This window comes from Schistocerca piceifrons, chromosome X (assembly GCF_021461385.2).
Source record: "Schistocerca piceifrons isolate TAMUIC-IGC-003096 chromosome X, iqSchPice1.1, whole genome shotgun sequence".
Taxonomy (NCBI): domain Eukaryota; kingdom Metazoa; phylum Arthropoda; class Insecta; order Orthoptera; family Acrididae; genus Schistocerca; species Schistocerca piceifrons.
The window spans coordinates 270,240,388-270,258,020 of record NC_060149.1 but is presented as its reverse complement, the minus strand read 5'-3'; the positions used below and the strand labels follow the sequence as shown (position 1 = coordinate 270,258,020).

General features: G+C 42.0%; 1 protein-coding gene across 1 annotated transcript in view; it reads right to left on the bottom strand.

Moving 5' to 3' along the window:
- Window positions 1-17,633, bottom strand: part of LOC124722303 (plexin-B) — a 968,210-nt gene that overhangs the window by 315,073 nt on the left and 635,504 nt on the right. The window lies entirely within an intron of this gene.

The window sequence follows — 17,633 nt, the reverse complement described above, 5'->3', positions numbered from 1 at the left end:
AGGAACGTGGCATGTTTTGCCATTTAAGCTGCTTGTTAAGGCGCTAGGGATTCGCTAAGAGGTTTGATCCGTAATGTGAGGCTTTCAGTCGCGTTTTGACGCAGGCGTCATCGGAGATACTTGCGTTCAAGTGCGAATTTTTAGTGGGGGTAAGTCATTCGTGGTGACGAATTTGTTCACGGAAAGTTCTTCAGACACAATGATGCTGCCAAATTACGAGGGGCGCTCAATAAGTAATGCAACGCATGTTTTTCACGGCCAATTTCGGTTGTAAAAAAGGGTAATTTGTTATGGGACACCGTGGAATAATCCCGCTTCAGCCCCTATAGTGCCACCAATTTCAAATGGCTCTGAGCACTATGCGACTTAACTTCTGAGGTCATCAGTCGCCTAGAACTTAGAACTAATTAAACCTAACTAACCTAAGGACATCATACACATCCATGCCCGAGGCAGGATTCGAACCTGCAATCGTAGCGGTCGCTCGGCTCCAGACTGTAGCGCCTAGAACCGCACGGCCACTCCGGCCGGCCACCAATTTCGGATAGGTGGTGGCGATATATGTAGTCTTCGAAATGGCATCTGTAACTGAGGTGGGTTCCAACCAAAGAGCTGTCATTGAGTTTCTTTTGGTAGAAAACCAGAGCATCGCACATATTCATAGCCGCTTGCAGAATGTAGACGGGGGCCTGACATGAAAAAAAAAAACTCGATGAGTCGTTGAGCGAGGCGTTTGTCATCATCGCAACAAGGTCGCGTAGACCTGTCTGATCTCCCGCGTGCCGGCCATTCGCACACAGCTGTGACTCCTGCAATGTTTGAATGTGCGGACACTCTCATCGAGGTGATCGATGGTTCACAATGAAACGCCTCGCTGCTCAGCTGGCCGTCTCATTTGGTAATGCTGACACATTCGTCCATCAGTTGGGTTACTCAAATATAGGGGCCCGCTGGGTTCCACGCCGCTTCACAGAAGACGGTAAAGAGCAGCGTATGACTATCTGCGCGGAACTCTTTGCGCGTTACAAAGCTGATCGTGACAATTTTTGGCGAACATTGTCACAGGCGATGAGATATGGGTTCATCACTTCGAATCGGAACAAAACGGCAATCCATGGAGTGGCTCCACACCACCACTCCTCCGAATAAAAAGCTCATTGCCTCATCCTCAGCCGGGGTAAAGTCATGGCGATGGCCTTGCGGGACTCTGAAGGAGTTATTATGTTTTATGTCTTCCCTCATGGTGCAACGCTCAACTCTGAAGTGTATTGTGGTACCTTCAGGAAATTAAAGAAATGAGTTCAGCGTGTTCGTCCCCACAAAAATTCAAATAAACTTCTCCTTCTCCATGACAACTCAAGGCCTCACACAAATCTACTCACCCGAGAGTAGCTCACAAAACTTCATTGGACTTTTCTTCCCTATCCACCCTACATTACGGATATCACACCTTCCGACTTCCATCTGGTCCAATGAAGGATGCAATCCGTGTGATGCAGTAAGTGCACGATGGGGAGGTTATTGATGCAGCAAGACGTTCGCCCCGACGTCGGCTATTCGAGTGATACCCTACGGGCGTGCAGGCCATCCCAGTTAGGTGGTGTAAGGCCGTCGAATCGAATGGAGATTATGTTCAAAAATATCGATTTGTAGCCAAAGGAATGGGGAATAATAAGATATATTGAAATCGTGAATAAAACCACCCTGCTTTCAGAAAAAAATGTGATAAATTAATTATCTTCAACCTTACATCGGGTTTAGAACAGGGATAGGAGAGCAGCGTCTTCTTCCGTTGTCGCTTGTCCGAATCCACCGAAATGCACATTGTGTCTTAAGACAATTATTTTACCGAGAAATGACTCACAATGATTTTTACCGAGCGAGGTAGTGCAGTTAGACAAGACATTGAATTTATATGTCGTAGGGGCGGAGGTAGAATACACATGCGACGATACTGATTTAGCTTTACAGGTTTTTTTTTATTTGCCTTTTTCCTATATCACAACAGACTAGTGGTGAGACTGTGACTGCAGCCAATCAAAGACAAGATAATTTTTTTTCTGAATTGGTTCAGTTACACTTAGAACCATTCTTTACGCCAACAGTTATTCTAAGCGTCACATCCGAAGTTAAAAAAAAAAAAAAAAAAAAAGCCTGTAGATCCCGGCATATAAGGGACATCGCCTGTATGGTGATGTGTTTCGTCAAAGGAAAAAAAAAAAAAAAAAGATTCGGAGGGAAGCATCAATACAGACATGTGCTTACAATATTGAAGAAGCTTCAAACACTGCTTGGTTGTATTAAGTTCAGTTATGGCGGCCTGCGGGAAATTGGTGTCGACGAGAGTCCTTGCAAGTGTAACCTAACATATATAGGAAGGACAACTGAAAATTTAGGATCCTTAATCTGAAACCAATTACGTACCTAGCGCCAAATGCTAACAAGTACGCAACTGTTAAGTTATTAGTCTGATGAGGAATAAAATGACTTATGGCTCAAATGGCTCTGAGCATTGTGGGACTTAACATGTTAGGTCATCAGTCCCCTAGAACTTAGAACTACTTAAACCTAACTAACCTAAGGACATCACACACTTCCATACCCGAGGCAGGATTCGAGCCTGCGACCGTAGCAGTCGTGCGGTTCCAGACTGTAGCAACTAGAAACGCTCGGCCACCCCGGCCGGCCTAAAATGACTTATGCCAACACCAAAGTGATGTTTAAGACTTCATGATTTTCAATTATTGTTGATATCATTCTTAGACTGAATTTGTATTGAATGCAGCGTGGATTCCAGTTAACTTTAATGTAACATAACGACTCTGCCTACATACTTAGGCTAATAGCCTATGATTTTCACAGTGTTACATAATTATTTGTAATACTGATATTCTACACGGGAGCACTGACAAAACAGACTTGAATTTTACCCTTTTACATCTACATCCACATACATAGTCCACGTGCAATCATACAGTGCATGGCAGATGATGTGTTGTACCACTGAAAGTCATTTCCTTTTCTGTTCCACTCGTAAATGGAGCGAGGTAAAAACTACTATCTATATGCTTCCGTAAGAGCACTAATTTCTCTCATCTTGTCTTTGGGGTTTTACGCGAAACATGCGTTTGCGACAGTAGAATCGTTCTGCAGCCAGCCACAATCTGAACAGTCTCTAAATTTTCTAAACAGTGTTCCGCGAAAAGAACGCCGTCTTCCCTCCAGGTATTTCCACTTGATTTCACGGATAGTTTCCATAACACTTGCGCGCTGATAGAAACTACAAGTAGCAAATATTGCAGCATGCCTCTGTATTGTTTCGATGTCTCCCTTTAATCTGGCCTGATGGCGAGCCCACATGCTCCAGCAGCATTCAAGAATTAGTCGCACGTGTGTCTCCTTAGTAGATGAACTACACTTTCCCAATAAACCGAAGTCGACCATTTGCCTTCCCTACTATGGCTCTCACGTGCTCGTTTCATTTCGTATCGATTTGCAACGTTACACTTAGACATTTAATCGACGTGGTTGCGTCAAGCAGTACACCACTGACACTCTATTCGAGAATTACTGGATTGTTTTCCCTACTCATCTGCGTTAACTTGTATTTCTTATACATATACCGCAAGCTGGCATTCGTCACAGCAAAACCATGAGATCTATAATGGTCTCACTTTTTTATGACTATTATGAAACAATGTATGCGTTGGCTTTACGCCATCAACTCCAGAATTCGAGAATTACTGGGTTGTTTTCCCTACTCATCTGCGTTAACTTATATTTTTTATACATACAGGGTGAAAAGTATTTAAACCGACAAACTTTGGGAGGCTGTAGGGGACATCAGAACAAATATTTTTCCCTAATGTCATTTTTTCCTGTGAGGTTTATTTAAACCGGTGGAGGCCGTATTACGCTCTTCAGTTGTAGGAAACTGCTGTCCACCAGTGTAGTAGTGCATTGTCTCTGTTTACTAATAGAGCGATACACTTGGAGTGAGTACACTGATATGGTTCGTGCGTACTACGTAGCGCACCACAACAGACGAGCTGCACAGCGGGTTTATCAACAACAATATTCTAATCGCCGTATCCCGCATCATACGACCTTTGCTGCTGTGTATCAATGTCTGCCTGAGACCGGATCATTTAGCACATTACCTGGACAGGGTCGCCGTCGCACGGTAAGAACGCTGCAGTTTGAGGAAGCTGTCTTGCAGCATGTGGAGCGGGATCCTCCAATGAGCATTCGTGCAATTGCACGTAAAATGGGGTCGAATCAGACGAGTGTAAGAACAGTCCTTCGAGAGCAATTGTTACGTCCATTTCACTTACAACGTGTCTACAACCTGGAAGCAGTTGATTATCCATCCAGTGCACAGTTTTCGCAGTGGTACCTGGAACAGTGTGAAATGCATTCTACATTTACATCCTCTGTGTTGTTTACCGATGAAGCGACGTTCGAGCGTGATGGAATCTTCAACATGCACAATTCGCATGTTTGGAGTGAGGATAATCCGCATGCCACAGTTACTAGCGTTCATCAAGTGCGGTTCTTCGTTAATGTGTGGGTCGGTGTTGTTGGGGACAGTTTAATTGGGCTGTATCTGCTACCTAGGCCATTAAATGTCAGGCACTATTACAATTTTCTCGCTAGAGCATTGCCAGAATTGCTGGAAAACGTCCCGCTCCCTACAAGACAACGCATGTGGTTCCAACATGACGGGGCGCCGGCACATTTCAATCGTCGTGTGCGTCGATTCCTGGACCGACGGTTCCCAGACACGTGGATTGGCAGAGGTGGTCCTGTACCATGGCCTGCTCGATCCCCACTTTTTTGTGTGGGAAAGAATACAGGACACTCCTGACGCTTTTGTCCGTGTCAGACAGAGCATGATCCGACAGTGTAACCTTTGTTTACGTGTCAATGGAGACATTTTTGAAAATCAGCTGTAATTGAAATTGGATTTTGTTAATGTGTCAGCTCTTGGTCATAAAAAATGGAAAAGTGTTCGTTGGTTTAATTAATTTGCCACCAGAGAAATCTTCCTCTACTGGTTTGAATACTCATAGCAAAAAAATGACACTAGGGAAAAATACTTGTTTTGATGTCCCCTACAACCTCCCAGAGTTTGTCGGTTTAAATACTTTTCACCCTGTAAACCGCAAGCTGGCATTCGTCACAGCAAAAACATGAGATCTACAATGGTCTCACTTATTTATGACTATTATGAAACGATCTATGCGTTGGCTTTACGCGATCAACTCCTGAAACTGAAATGGTTCGCGACGTCTTGGATGCCTCTTCGACGCAAAGTGCTCTCGGCTGGCAGTGCACTTACGATGACCGTAATTCGTCGGGGAACTAAGGGATGCTGACTGCGTCTCTGTTCAGCTGGCAGTGATTTATCGATTCCGCAACCGCGCTCCACGAAACTCACTTAAGTTTGTCCACGGTCTCCATTAATAATGCTGTGTTGTTTTCGCACTGCTGCCGGCGCTGCGCGTCGAGTTCCGTGTGGACGTCTTTCTCAATTACGGCCACCGAAACAAATTATGTAGGCGTATTGCATCGTGACTTTGACATTAGTAGATATCAATGGCTACTACACATTCTACAGCAATCGTATGTTACAAGATTAATGGCTTGTATAACATTCCCCCGCTGACTCATCCCACAGACGGCAGCTGAAATGCCCCGCGGATCAATGGAAGGAAGGGGCACGAAATCGCTGTATTTTTTTGTAAATGTTTTGGCTTTCACTGGAGTATTCTCCAATTTCAGAGAACGTAGTACATACTTTAGTTTCCAGATATGCTAAAAATTTGAAACACTTTTATATTTCGAGTATTGTATCAATCAGATCCTATAGCATCATAAATACTGGTACATACTTGGAGTAGACTGGTATGTGAAGCAGGTAATGGGAAAGACGCAGTAGTCTGTGGGGTATGGAGTTAAATGACGAAACATTTAGGTAAGTATTACAAGGGCAGCCATGTTTAACCAGTGCAGTAGTTCTTCGTAGAGGACTACTTTTATTCAGCTGGAGATACCATGGCTGTAACGAACTTTGTGGCGTATTATCTAGGCCATCGGAGTCATATTCACGAGGAAGAGGGTTCAAATTCCAGCCAAGTCACTAAGCAGTGTGTTTTCGACAAGTAAATTACGATAATTACAGCTATCATTTCCTCTGAAAGCCCATAGCTGTCTCCTTTCAGTATCGTTGCACTCCATCTTGCAGAACAGTATCTGATGTGTATCCTTGAACCCTGGACGAATTCATAGAATGAATTTATAATGCAACAATTTTAGCGTTAAACTCTGGGCTCTTGTGGTATTTATTTTCAAGTTCATTTATTTAATTTTGTGATATTTGAAAAAAATTAGATCAGAATAGCACAAACGGGGTGCAGAAGATGTCACGCAAGGAATCGAATCGTCTCCTCTGTGTCCCAATCGGACTGGAATGTGCAGAAGGCCAAATGATTATGGGCACAGGCTTATTTGCCGCGCGGGATTAGCCGAGCGATCTAGGGCGCTGCAGTCACGGACTGTGCGGCTAGTCCCGGCTGAGGTTCGAGTCCTCCCTCGGGCATGGGGGTGTGTGTTTGTCCTTAGGATAATTTAGGTTAAGTAGTGTGTACGCTTAGGGATTGATGACCTTAGCAGTTAAGTCCCATATGATTTCACACACACACACACACACACACACACACACACACACACACACACACACACACACACACAGGCTTATTTATATAAGTTTAGGATGGATACAACTACGACTCCATGGTTATTGAATCTGTTATGTATTGACAGTATTGGTTTCACTTTGATTCACATTTTTTCATGTCTCCTGAGTGCCGCTGGATGTGATATTAACTTTTCTGCTAGAACCGAGATTGCTTGGAGCACAATATGCTATTTTGTTTGGAACTAGTAAGATGAGTGGACTGAATAATCTAGCCCGTGGATGAGCACTCAGCGCGTCATTTACCAGCAGAAAACAGGGAAACTTTGAAAACTTCGCCCTATATTCATAGTAGCATCCGAAAGGTGGCATCTATGCATCTACACATCACCAGAACTGGAGAGTACATGAGCAAACGCCAGCAAATAAAAATAATTTATTACAAATCATAAATGTTATAATCTTGCGTTAAGTCATCGTAGAGGAGAGACCATACTGCCATAAGAGATGGGTGCTAAAACAGGACTTTTTTGTGCCTAGCAGTCAGTTTTCATAAGCCACCATGATACTCAAAATTTGGTCTGTTTATAATTTCCGAAAACGCCAGTTCTGTTACGTGTGTCACCAAGCAAATCCACAGCATTTGCATTTGTATATTCTGCAGCATACTGCTTAATACACAAAAGGTATTCGCCACGGTGACTGTCCAGGATATTTTGCGAATGCATGGAAGGGTATGGAAAGAATCTAAGTTTTACAAAGCACATAATTTGATATATTCGGATCCTTTCTGTTCAGCGTACTAAAATACCTCTAAACTATATACTGTGACTTGTCCCTTTAAAAGCATCGCAGTTACATCTTCTTTGATGCCATCAACATTAAAAAAATAATATTTGGCTTTTGTGGAGAAAGCTGTTATTCAGAAACCCGACTAAAGAAAAACTGAATTGTATAAAAAAATTAAAAAAAAAGATGAATTCATAAGAGATCGGTGAAAATTTCTCTTAGCCTTAAAGTTCCAAAGAACATTAAGAGTTCAGATATTTAGTAAGAGTGAATGCCAGTGATTTTATGGCGTATCTGTCTAACCTACCATTGGAAAACAACAGTCCTTGTAAAAATGCTGCTAAAAAACAAAAGTAGAACAGGACAGCAGACGATGTAGAAGACGTGTATCTGATGATGTATTACACCTTGGAACGTGTTGTGTGAAGTTATTACGTTCAGATGTGACGGATTGCGAAGAACTGTTTCTGCCACCAACACAAAGAATATTCTTCACTAAATATGGGCAGCGAAGTCACAGCATTGTGTGTAAAACAGCGTGACTGCCTCTTATGACTAGCTATGTATTCTCGGTATACGATCCTGGGTGTCGCATGAGTAGTCTGTATTCCATCGTCCTAGAATTTTAGGTGTGCATGTTCAAGGACATTCTTCAGTTCCACTCCTGAGAAGGGTCAACATTTGAATGTAGTCTTGTTCGAAAGTTGACATCGTGCCCGCAACAGGACATGCGTTTGAAGACGCCGCCCACTTCCTCGTGAATTCTCGAAACTCGTGCTGTTCTGTCTTCCCACGCTTAGAGAACCCTACAGTTCCTCGAGACTTGGAAACGTTGCTTCTCTAAAACATGTTCACCACGCAAGCTAGTTTTAAGAATGCTCAGTTTAGAATATTGGAGCATAATATTTAAAAACAACCTGAAGTGGAAAGGTGTGTGGTGACGTCAACACTTGTGCAGGGGCAGTGCAGGAGTAATGTAGGCTCACTGCTTCCTGCTCGAACCAGATACGTACATAACATGAATTAGGAAAACAGGTGGTAAATTGTGCTTAACTCATCGTTTGCGAACTCTTTCAGAAGAAATAATCAATCACATTTCATAAAAAAAGGAATAATATTGAGTCCTGTTACCTATCCTTCTTCCTTACCGGTAAATGTTTTGAGGAAAGAAATCAGCTATATACTAGATTCTAACGAAAGAAATGGCACACCTAAATGTAAGGTTGTTTTGTAAATACTTTATACGCACAGAGCTAAAAAATTTAGTGTAGTTTGGTAAGAATGAAACAGAAATAAAGAAAAACATGTCTGTCACAATCACAACAAGATAGTAGAAATGGAATTAGACGGAGAGTAGGAAAAACACGAGAGTGCTTCTCCTCCGCGTAATGTAGGGAATAAAACAAGAAGAGAGTAGTCAGTAAAAACATAACGAAGTGTCTTAGCGCTCGTCCTCCACTCTTTTCCTTCTTTTCTAGGAACTGAGACGTATAATTCCAGGCATGGAATGTGGATGTTGGTAGCCTGAAGGCTAATAAAAGCCGGATGAGCGACCATTACGTCCTGCATTAAAAGCATCTTGGGTATGTTGCCTCAAGTTTCTAAAGACGACGACGCTCTATCACTGCAGTGTCAAAATGCTGGCAAGTGTTTCAAATATTTTTTCCGAATTTCCACTAACGAATCTGGGAGACGAACAGTATGCGCATAATTTTCGTTTGCAACGTTTTATTAGGCACATTAACTGTAACTTCTGAACATTCAAGATTACCTACGGGAAATATACTAGTCTATTGCGCAAAGTACCTTAACAATGACCTAAAAGTAATCCTTTCGCCCAAACTAATCACAAACTGATGTTAAACTAATGTCAATGAATGCTACATAAGCATATGTTAGTTAAGAATATCAGTAGTACCTTTAACGTGAGAATGACAACGTGCTACGAAAATGACACTGTCGTGGTACATACAGAAGGGAAGATACTGTTATCCTACGTCTCTCTCTATATTCCTCATTGAAGCAGATGATTTTTAACTGAAGCTTTGCCCGTACTATCCTATTTCAGTCCTTTCACTAATGACAAAGCATTTTGAAAAGTATAACACGAATACGAATATCCCACATTTATTTTATCAGGATGTCGTACGTCCCTGTGTCCATAGAGTAGTGGCTGATATATATTGTTAAGAAGCGTACTGTAAAGCAATGTGGAATACTCATACAAAGAACATTTAAAGCAAACTCGTCACCGGACAGAGCGCAGAACGTCAAATTATAATCTGTGAAACAATGAACAATGAATGACTTATAAAACGCATTAAAAACCGCAATCCAGTAACAAAGAGACACAAACAAAGGCACCAAATGACGTATTTGATATGACAAGAGAAATGGCTGAAATTGTATCTTTGACATTCATGAAACAATAGCATCTAATATCTTTTTATAATTTAGAAACTCCCCGCTGGATTTATTTTGGAATGACATGCCAAACCGCATTTCCTGGTGATGCTTACGCGGCATAATTTATATATAATAATAGATTGTTAAGCAGACTCTGTAACGGAGACTATGATCTGCACCTGCGGTTAGTTTTCACAGTCGGACGAATGCATGTAAAGCATAACAATCATAGCCATTGAAATACAAAAGAATGAAAAAAAATAAAAATAAAAATAATAATAATAATAATAGTAATAATAATAATAATAATAATAATAATAATTCGCTTCACAAGAGAATCGATTGAGTGTTACTATTTCGAAAAGACATGAAGCTTAATATTAAGTGGAGTAGCAAATGAAAACTGAAAAGAACACTCTTTACTTATTCTCAAGACCTACCTTTCATTTCTATACCAACGACAATGAATATTCGCGATCAAGCATCATTTGCTGTTAATCAGAGATGGTAAAGTATAGAATTCAATTAGCAACATTGTGGCTAAACGGTAGGTTGCCAGCACGGTAAAGAGAGGAATAAAGCAATGGAGGACCACAGCAAATTTTACGAATCGAACAGAGCGGATAAATATGCCTTGAATTCCGACGAATCTCTGCCTGGATGATATAAGGAAAACTAAAACTTTTGTTGAAGTAGGTTTCATATTTCCTGTATAAGAGTCGGGGGCAGTGAGCAAACAGGTTCTTGGAACTTAGTAATAAACATGACTCAAAAAAGTGACAGTTGGAAACTTTTGAGACGTGCAATCAGTTTTCGGTACTCGGAGAAGTGGGAAGTCACTATGCAGTGACTCCACGTGCGAAATTTCTTATAGCGCGTCGTAATTTGTGTACTGTAATTTACGGGACGAGTTTTCGAATCTAATCGCTTAAAATTACATAATTTATATTTTATAAGTAAAATAGTTATCAAGAGGAGAACTAGTATTTTGAGCTATGTAACTTAATTGTTCCCAATTTATTGTATAGGATTTGTATAACAAATTGTCTCTGTAGTTCGGTTGTTTCTTTTAATAGAGTGCTTAATAGTTAGATGCGCAGCTTTCCTTCTATTAATAATCGTCTGTATAATGTTCAAATAATTACCATTAAGCATTGATGAAAACTTTTCATCGTATACGTATTTTCGCTTGAAAGAATACAAGTTTACAATAGAATTTATGCTTTTTACTTCACTTGTAATGAAAATCTATTCTAGTGTGGTGTGACTAATACGGCCTACATATTAAATTTCTGAGAATATTAGTAGGTAAATCGCGCTGAGGTAATTATTTAAACTACTAGATGAAATAGTAGCCACTTACAGCCCTCGGAGAATTAAACAGACGCCCACTAACGTTTCTCAAACATAACATATCGAAACCTAGACGAGTTTGATTACTACAACTCTAAACATTTCGTCATCAGCACACAAATTCGTAATTAGAAAATCAAATTTCAAATTAAAAAGTAATTTGATGTAGAATAAAATAGCATTCCTTACGCGGAATGGCTTAAATGATAACGCGAAATATTAGACGAATGCAGTGTCTAAAAAAGCAGGAATAGAAATTTACTTTAACTGATAGGAGGACGTAAATGAGTGTCATTACATACTTTTTGTTTGCTGGATATTTAAAATTCAATTAAGGACGATACTTGTGTTTTTAAAAGTTTTTTGCACTATTTGGCATTTTATCGCTTACAAACAAATAAACAAGTTCTGTACAAATATTTTACTTTAATTTATCACAGTTTCAGGAGTGTTTTGAATGTACATAGCTTTAAAAGGAATCTGTAACATTGCGATCTTACAAACGTGTTAGTAAGGGTTTTGCGGTAGAAATTGGGCAACCAGAAGACGAAATCGGGACGAAAATTTTCTTGAATCGCGGCCAGTGTCTGTTCAGAATACTCAACGTACTGACAGGAGGAAAAAAAAAAAAGGTCGCTGACATATATCGTGGCACTTGCTGCGTCTACGAATAGAATTATCTTCGAATGAACGGATGTTCTAAAACCTTGTAACGGACATTAGTGGCTGGCATCTGTGTTTTTGCATGGTCGTAGAAACAAAATTATTTGCTCATACATAAAGCTATGGTTAGAATCTCATTTATTTTTATTAGACAAGAATTTCGCAAGAAACGTACGGAAGATACTTCAATACGCTTTTTCAAACTGTGTCGCATGATGCAAGAATCAATCAGATCGTAGAAATTACAGTTTGTTTACAGATGAGGAGTTTCTAAATAAATCATGCAAGCAATTTTATTCTGTAAATTTTTACTGTTAAAAATTTTTCGGGACACCTGCATGATAAGCACCTCCAACTTAAGTCACTAGTTGGTCATCAATAACGGGTGCTTCTAGTAGCAGTTTTGGCCGTCGATCGACGGACTGCTTTTCGAAATGCGTTCCAACTAAATCATTTACGAGCCTGTTTTTTTTTCCTCGACACCTGGGTTCTCCACTTAATTTAATTTTCAGTTGCAACGACACGCATTAAGCTGGAGGGTCTCTGTGTTTGATTTCCAGGAGGCGGCGGGGAAGGTGCGGGCTCGGTCAGGGTGGGATATATTTAGGTTGCGCAGCTGTTGGGACGGCCTGAGTGCTTGCTCTAACTTCGTTCCAACTGCTACGAGTACTCCGTCTCTCAGGGGATTCCCGTCACCATTTGTTCCATCCACTGGCTGCTTACTGTCACTCACTAACTTGGTAATTAGGTGGATTTTCCTTTTCCACTGAAAGAGTTCACAGGCGTGGAGTGCGCTGGCTACTGTTGTATGTTCCATGGTATTTTTTTCTACTTCACTGATAATTTTAACAACCACTCCGCGTCACCATATCCCTAATACGCTACCGTTTTATGCGTCATCCTGCTTCCCGATAAAATACGGAATATGTTCAGTATGGCAGAATTTTCATTGTAATTAAAGACACCTATGAGTTTCTAAGGCCAGGTAACTAAATTATCATCGACACCGAAATCCTTACACAAGGTACTATGAAAAGGTTTTAAGACACCGCTACCAGTTGCAAAATTTGATGACTTAGTTAAAAAGGCAATATGTTTCTAGGTACAAAACTCATCTTCAGTCTACAGGGGCAATACAAAATCATTTAATAAAAGTACACATAGATATTAAAGTTGTTCCGTACAGCCTTGGAATGTGCTGCGGTCATCTGCGGAGGAAGACAATGAAAACTTAATGAGGGAATATTCACTTCGTTTGTCGGTCTGCTGTTCACATAAACAATTTAAAATAATCACTCACTTTGTTCATAAGAATTAAACTTGCAAGAGGCACTTAAAACGTGACATCACAAACCATTCTAGTGTGTAGTAGAAATAAGGAACAGCTTCAGACATTTGAACGGGGTCACTTTGTGTGCCTGCAGGAACGTGGATGGACGTATAGACGGAGTGCTCCACATGTTGGCCACAGTTTATCGGTGGTGTGTCATCGTTTTCATCAGTGGTCTGTGGAACATCCCCACACCCGTAGACCAGGTTCTGGACGTCCTCTTAGTGCAGGCGCACGTCAAGACTGACGCATTATGCGAGCAGCGGTGGCCGACCGAACATCATCCAAGGACGAAATCTTGTGGTATATTGCACCTGCTGCGCCACCAAGGACCACTGGGAAGAGTTTGCTTGTAGTAGGACTAAAATCCCATGTACCTCTGGCCGAGCTACCATTAACACCACACCACGACACCACCAAGGATGACTACTCTGGTGTAGTGAAAGATTCGACTGGAGAGTGAAATGTCACTCTACTGCCGTCAGTGATTATAGTAGGTATGCATGTAATGGAGATACGCCTGCATAAGGTAGACCTGGTGAGCTGCCTATTCTGGAGTGCATTCGTCCGATACACACAGGTCCCACTCCAGGCTTCATGGTAAGAGGGGCAATCAGCTATCATTTGCAATCACATTTGGTTTTTCTGCAGGGTAAAGTAACCACCACCCCTACATTGTAAAGGCTGTTATCCCGTGCTACCGCCATTTCTTCGACACGAAGGTGATGTGCTTATTCAGCAGGATAATGCACGTCCACATAGGCTGTTCCGTAGCAAAGTGCTCTTTGTGGTGGAAAAAAGGTCTGGAACGAACTGTGGCAGAAGTTCGAACAACTGGGGACTGACGTACTAGACCATGCATTGATAGTATGAAATGCATTGATAATGGCTAGGCACTAGCCGAAATCTAGATTTGCCGGATAAAACCTGCAAAAAAAAAGGACGACTAGACGACTGATTGCTGTGCTCTATCACCTGAAAGTCATATCACAGTCGATGAGTGCACCCACGTTCCTAATGCAAGGTAACTTGGGGTGAGGGGGGGGGGGGAGGGTGGGGGGGGGGGAAGACGAATGTCACCACAGCTCTCGCCAATTGAATTCGTATGTGAAATGACAGACCGGGAACTTACTCGTTCTGCAGAGCGTAAAAGAACCATTGCCGAATTGCAATAAAAGGCGCAAGATGACTGGGACAATCTATCACAGGATGCATTCGCCAGCTTTGCGTGGTAGAATACACGCTCGCGTTGCCGCCAGAGGGGGGAGGGAGATGCATTGTTTGCTGATGCGACTGTTTGGACATGCTTTACTGTGACGTGTGTTTCAGTTGGTCTGGCATTGTTATCATCTACTCCTACAACGATGAACTAACTGTCACACCACTTGCCGATAAAATGGCCTTCTCCTTGAGGGAGTTGCATTTTTATTTCCGCAGTGTACTTCATGTTCATGATAGACGGTGTAATAACTGAGGAGGAGAAGAAGGAAAAGGATAGATTTAGAGGAATCATCCCAGAATTTACATGAGGTGGTTTAGGGAAATCGTGAAAAAACTAAATAGGATGACCACAGAGCATCTGAATCCCGTTCCTCCCGAATATGATTTCAATATTTCGACCACCATGTCACCTCGTTCGGTTCGACTTCACTAAGTTTAGCTGCTGGAAGGTTTAAGGATACTGAAGTGCAGCTGCCTAGTCATAATAATGGATACATACCTATGTAATTAAAAGTATCCGGACACCCCCAGAAACATACGTTTTTCATATTGGGTGCATTGTGCTGCCACCTGCTGCCAGGTACTCCATATCAGCGACCTCAGCAGTCATTAGACATCGTGAGAGAGCAGAATGGGGCGCTCCGCGGAACTCACGGACCTCGAACGTGGTCAAGTGTTTGGGTGTCACTTGTGTCATATGTCTGTACGCGAGATTTCCACACTCCTAAACATCCCTAGGTCCATTGTTTCCCATGTGATAGTGAAGAGGAAACGTGAAGGCACACGTACAGCACCAAAGTGTACTGGTCGATCTCGTCCGTTGACTGACAGAGACAGACGACAGTTGAAGAGGGTCGTAATGTGTAATAGGCAAGCATCTATCCAGACCACCACACAGCAATTCCAAACTGCATCGGGACCCACTGCGAGTGCTATGACATTTAGGCGGGAGGTGAGAAAACTTGGATTTCATGGTCGAGCGGCTGCTCATAAGCCACACATCACGCCGGTAAATGCCAAACGACACCTCGCTTGGTGCAAGGAGCGTAAACATTGGACGAGTGAACAGTGGATAAACGTTGTGTAGAGTGACGAATCACGGTACACAGTGTGGCGACTCGATGGCAGGGTGTGAGTATGGCGAATGCTCGGTGAACGTCATCTGTCAGCGTGTGTAGTGCCAACAGTAAAATTCGGAGGCAGTTGTGTTACAGTGTGGTCGTGTTTAACATGGAGGGGGCTTGCACCCCTTGTTGTTGTGCGTGGCACTATCACAGCACAGGCCAACATTGATGTTTTAAGCACATAGTTGCTTCCCAATGTTGAAGAGCAATTCGGGGATGTCGATTGCATCTTTCAACACGATCGAGCACTTGTTCATAATGCACGGCCTGTGGCGGAGTGGTTATACGACAATAACATCTCTGTAAGGGACTGGCCTGCACAGAGTCCTGACCTGAATCCTACAGCACACCTTTGGGATGTTTTGGAACGCCGACTTCGTGCCAGGTCTCACCGACCGACATCGATACCTCTCCTCCATGCAGCACTCCGTGAAGAATGGGCTGCCATTCCAAAAGAAACCACTCTGCACCTGTTTGAACGTATGCCTGCGAGAGTGGAAGCTGTCATCAAAGCTAAGGTTGGGCCAAAACCGTATATGGAGCCACGAACTTGTAGGTCGTTTTCAGCCAGGTGTCCGGATACATTTGGTCACATAGTGTGGGAGTGGGCAACACGTCTTGCAAATAGATAGCAACGTGGCAAACATCTATTCTGCAAATTGGACGGCCTGTACGTTCCCAAGGCACACTTCTAAGTCCATTTGAAATTGAGATAATTCCCTTTAACCTGTTGCCTGGAGCGCAGAGGCCACCTTCGCTAAGGGCACAATTTCAACTTTTTTTTTTTACCTGGTGGACTGATAAGCCACCGATAAAAAAGTAACAAATAACGGCTGCGTGTCAACTGCGCCAGTAGTAATGAAAGGGCATTAGAATCGGAACAACCTGTAGCGTCATTTCACTACTAACAAACAAAATGAGTACTGTTATTATGGTAGCGTTGACAGCGTTGCAAGTTTTAGATTTGTGTCTTCATTAAAAGGCCTCCTTGACATATTATAAGACAGGGTTTTCATTTTCTTTTACGAACCATGCTGATCAATGAACTGATTAACTAGTTTAATTAACAATAAGTAATCCGTTACTCGACCCTGTAGATGTACGTAGAGACTTCAGGGTGTGAGATACCCATGCCGTCCCACACACGATCATTGCGCAACAAGAGCGGCGCAGGATCAGAAGAAACTACATGTTCTGGGTTTCCTGCAGGCAGTTATTCTGCGGTATGCATAATGCGTGCATCACAGGGCGCAAGTGTTGTGAAGCTGCCACGGACATGGGTTCCTTACGGAAACTTTATCTACACAGTCCCCCCTAAAACCACTAGAATAAAAAAAGCTCTTATGCCACATCGTATTTCTGGCTGCAAATTAGTTGTACCAGTCTGTAACTATGATCGGTTCTTGGTGTGATCATTAAGCATGCTTGATATTGATTTATGATTTGCAGATTTCTTCATTATGCAACTGTTATGTATGTAGGGAGGTACACATTTTCGATAAGGCTGCTACGCATTCATACGGAACGAGACGCTCATTTGAGAGACTAGTAAGCTTCAATAAATACGTAGTTTATTTTTGACAACTTTTTTGATCTCATAAACTACCCTGGCTAGGTTAAAAATTTCTTCTGAACTGGAGTTCTGCATGGTTCAATATATGCGATTAAATAATTTCAGTTTCTTATCGATCCAGTTGTTTGGTTGAGATATCTGGCCTCCTGCTTCATGGTGTTCACCATCAATCATAGCATTCTCACTCAACATTTCCGTCTGGAAGTTTCCATTTAGACAGCGACAGTACAGAAAGCGGTGGCGCCATCCGCTTTGATCGAGGCTACTAAATAAACAGGCTCGATGAGTTCAACGTAATACCTTCTTTTATTTCTTTCGGAATATTATAAACTGACTAAAGTATACAAACATGAACTGGGATACGTAAATGGTACTTTTACTTACACGCTTTTGTATAAAAGAGAGAAGCCAGAATTCCATTACACAGAGGAAGATGTAGTTAATTTATTTTTTGTAGGACGCTGAAAGCGATACAAC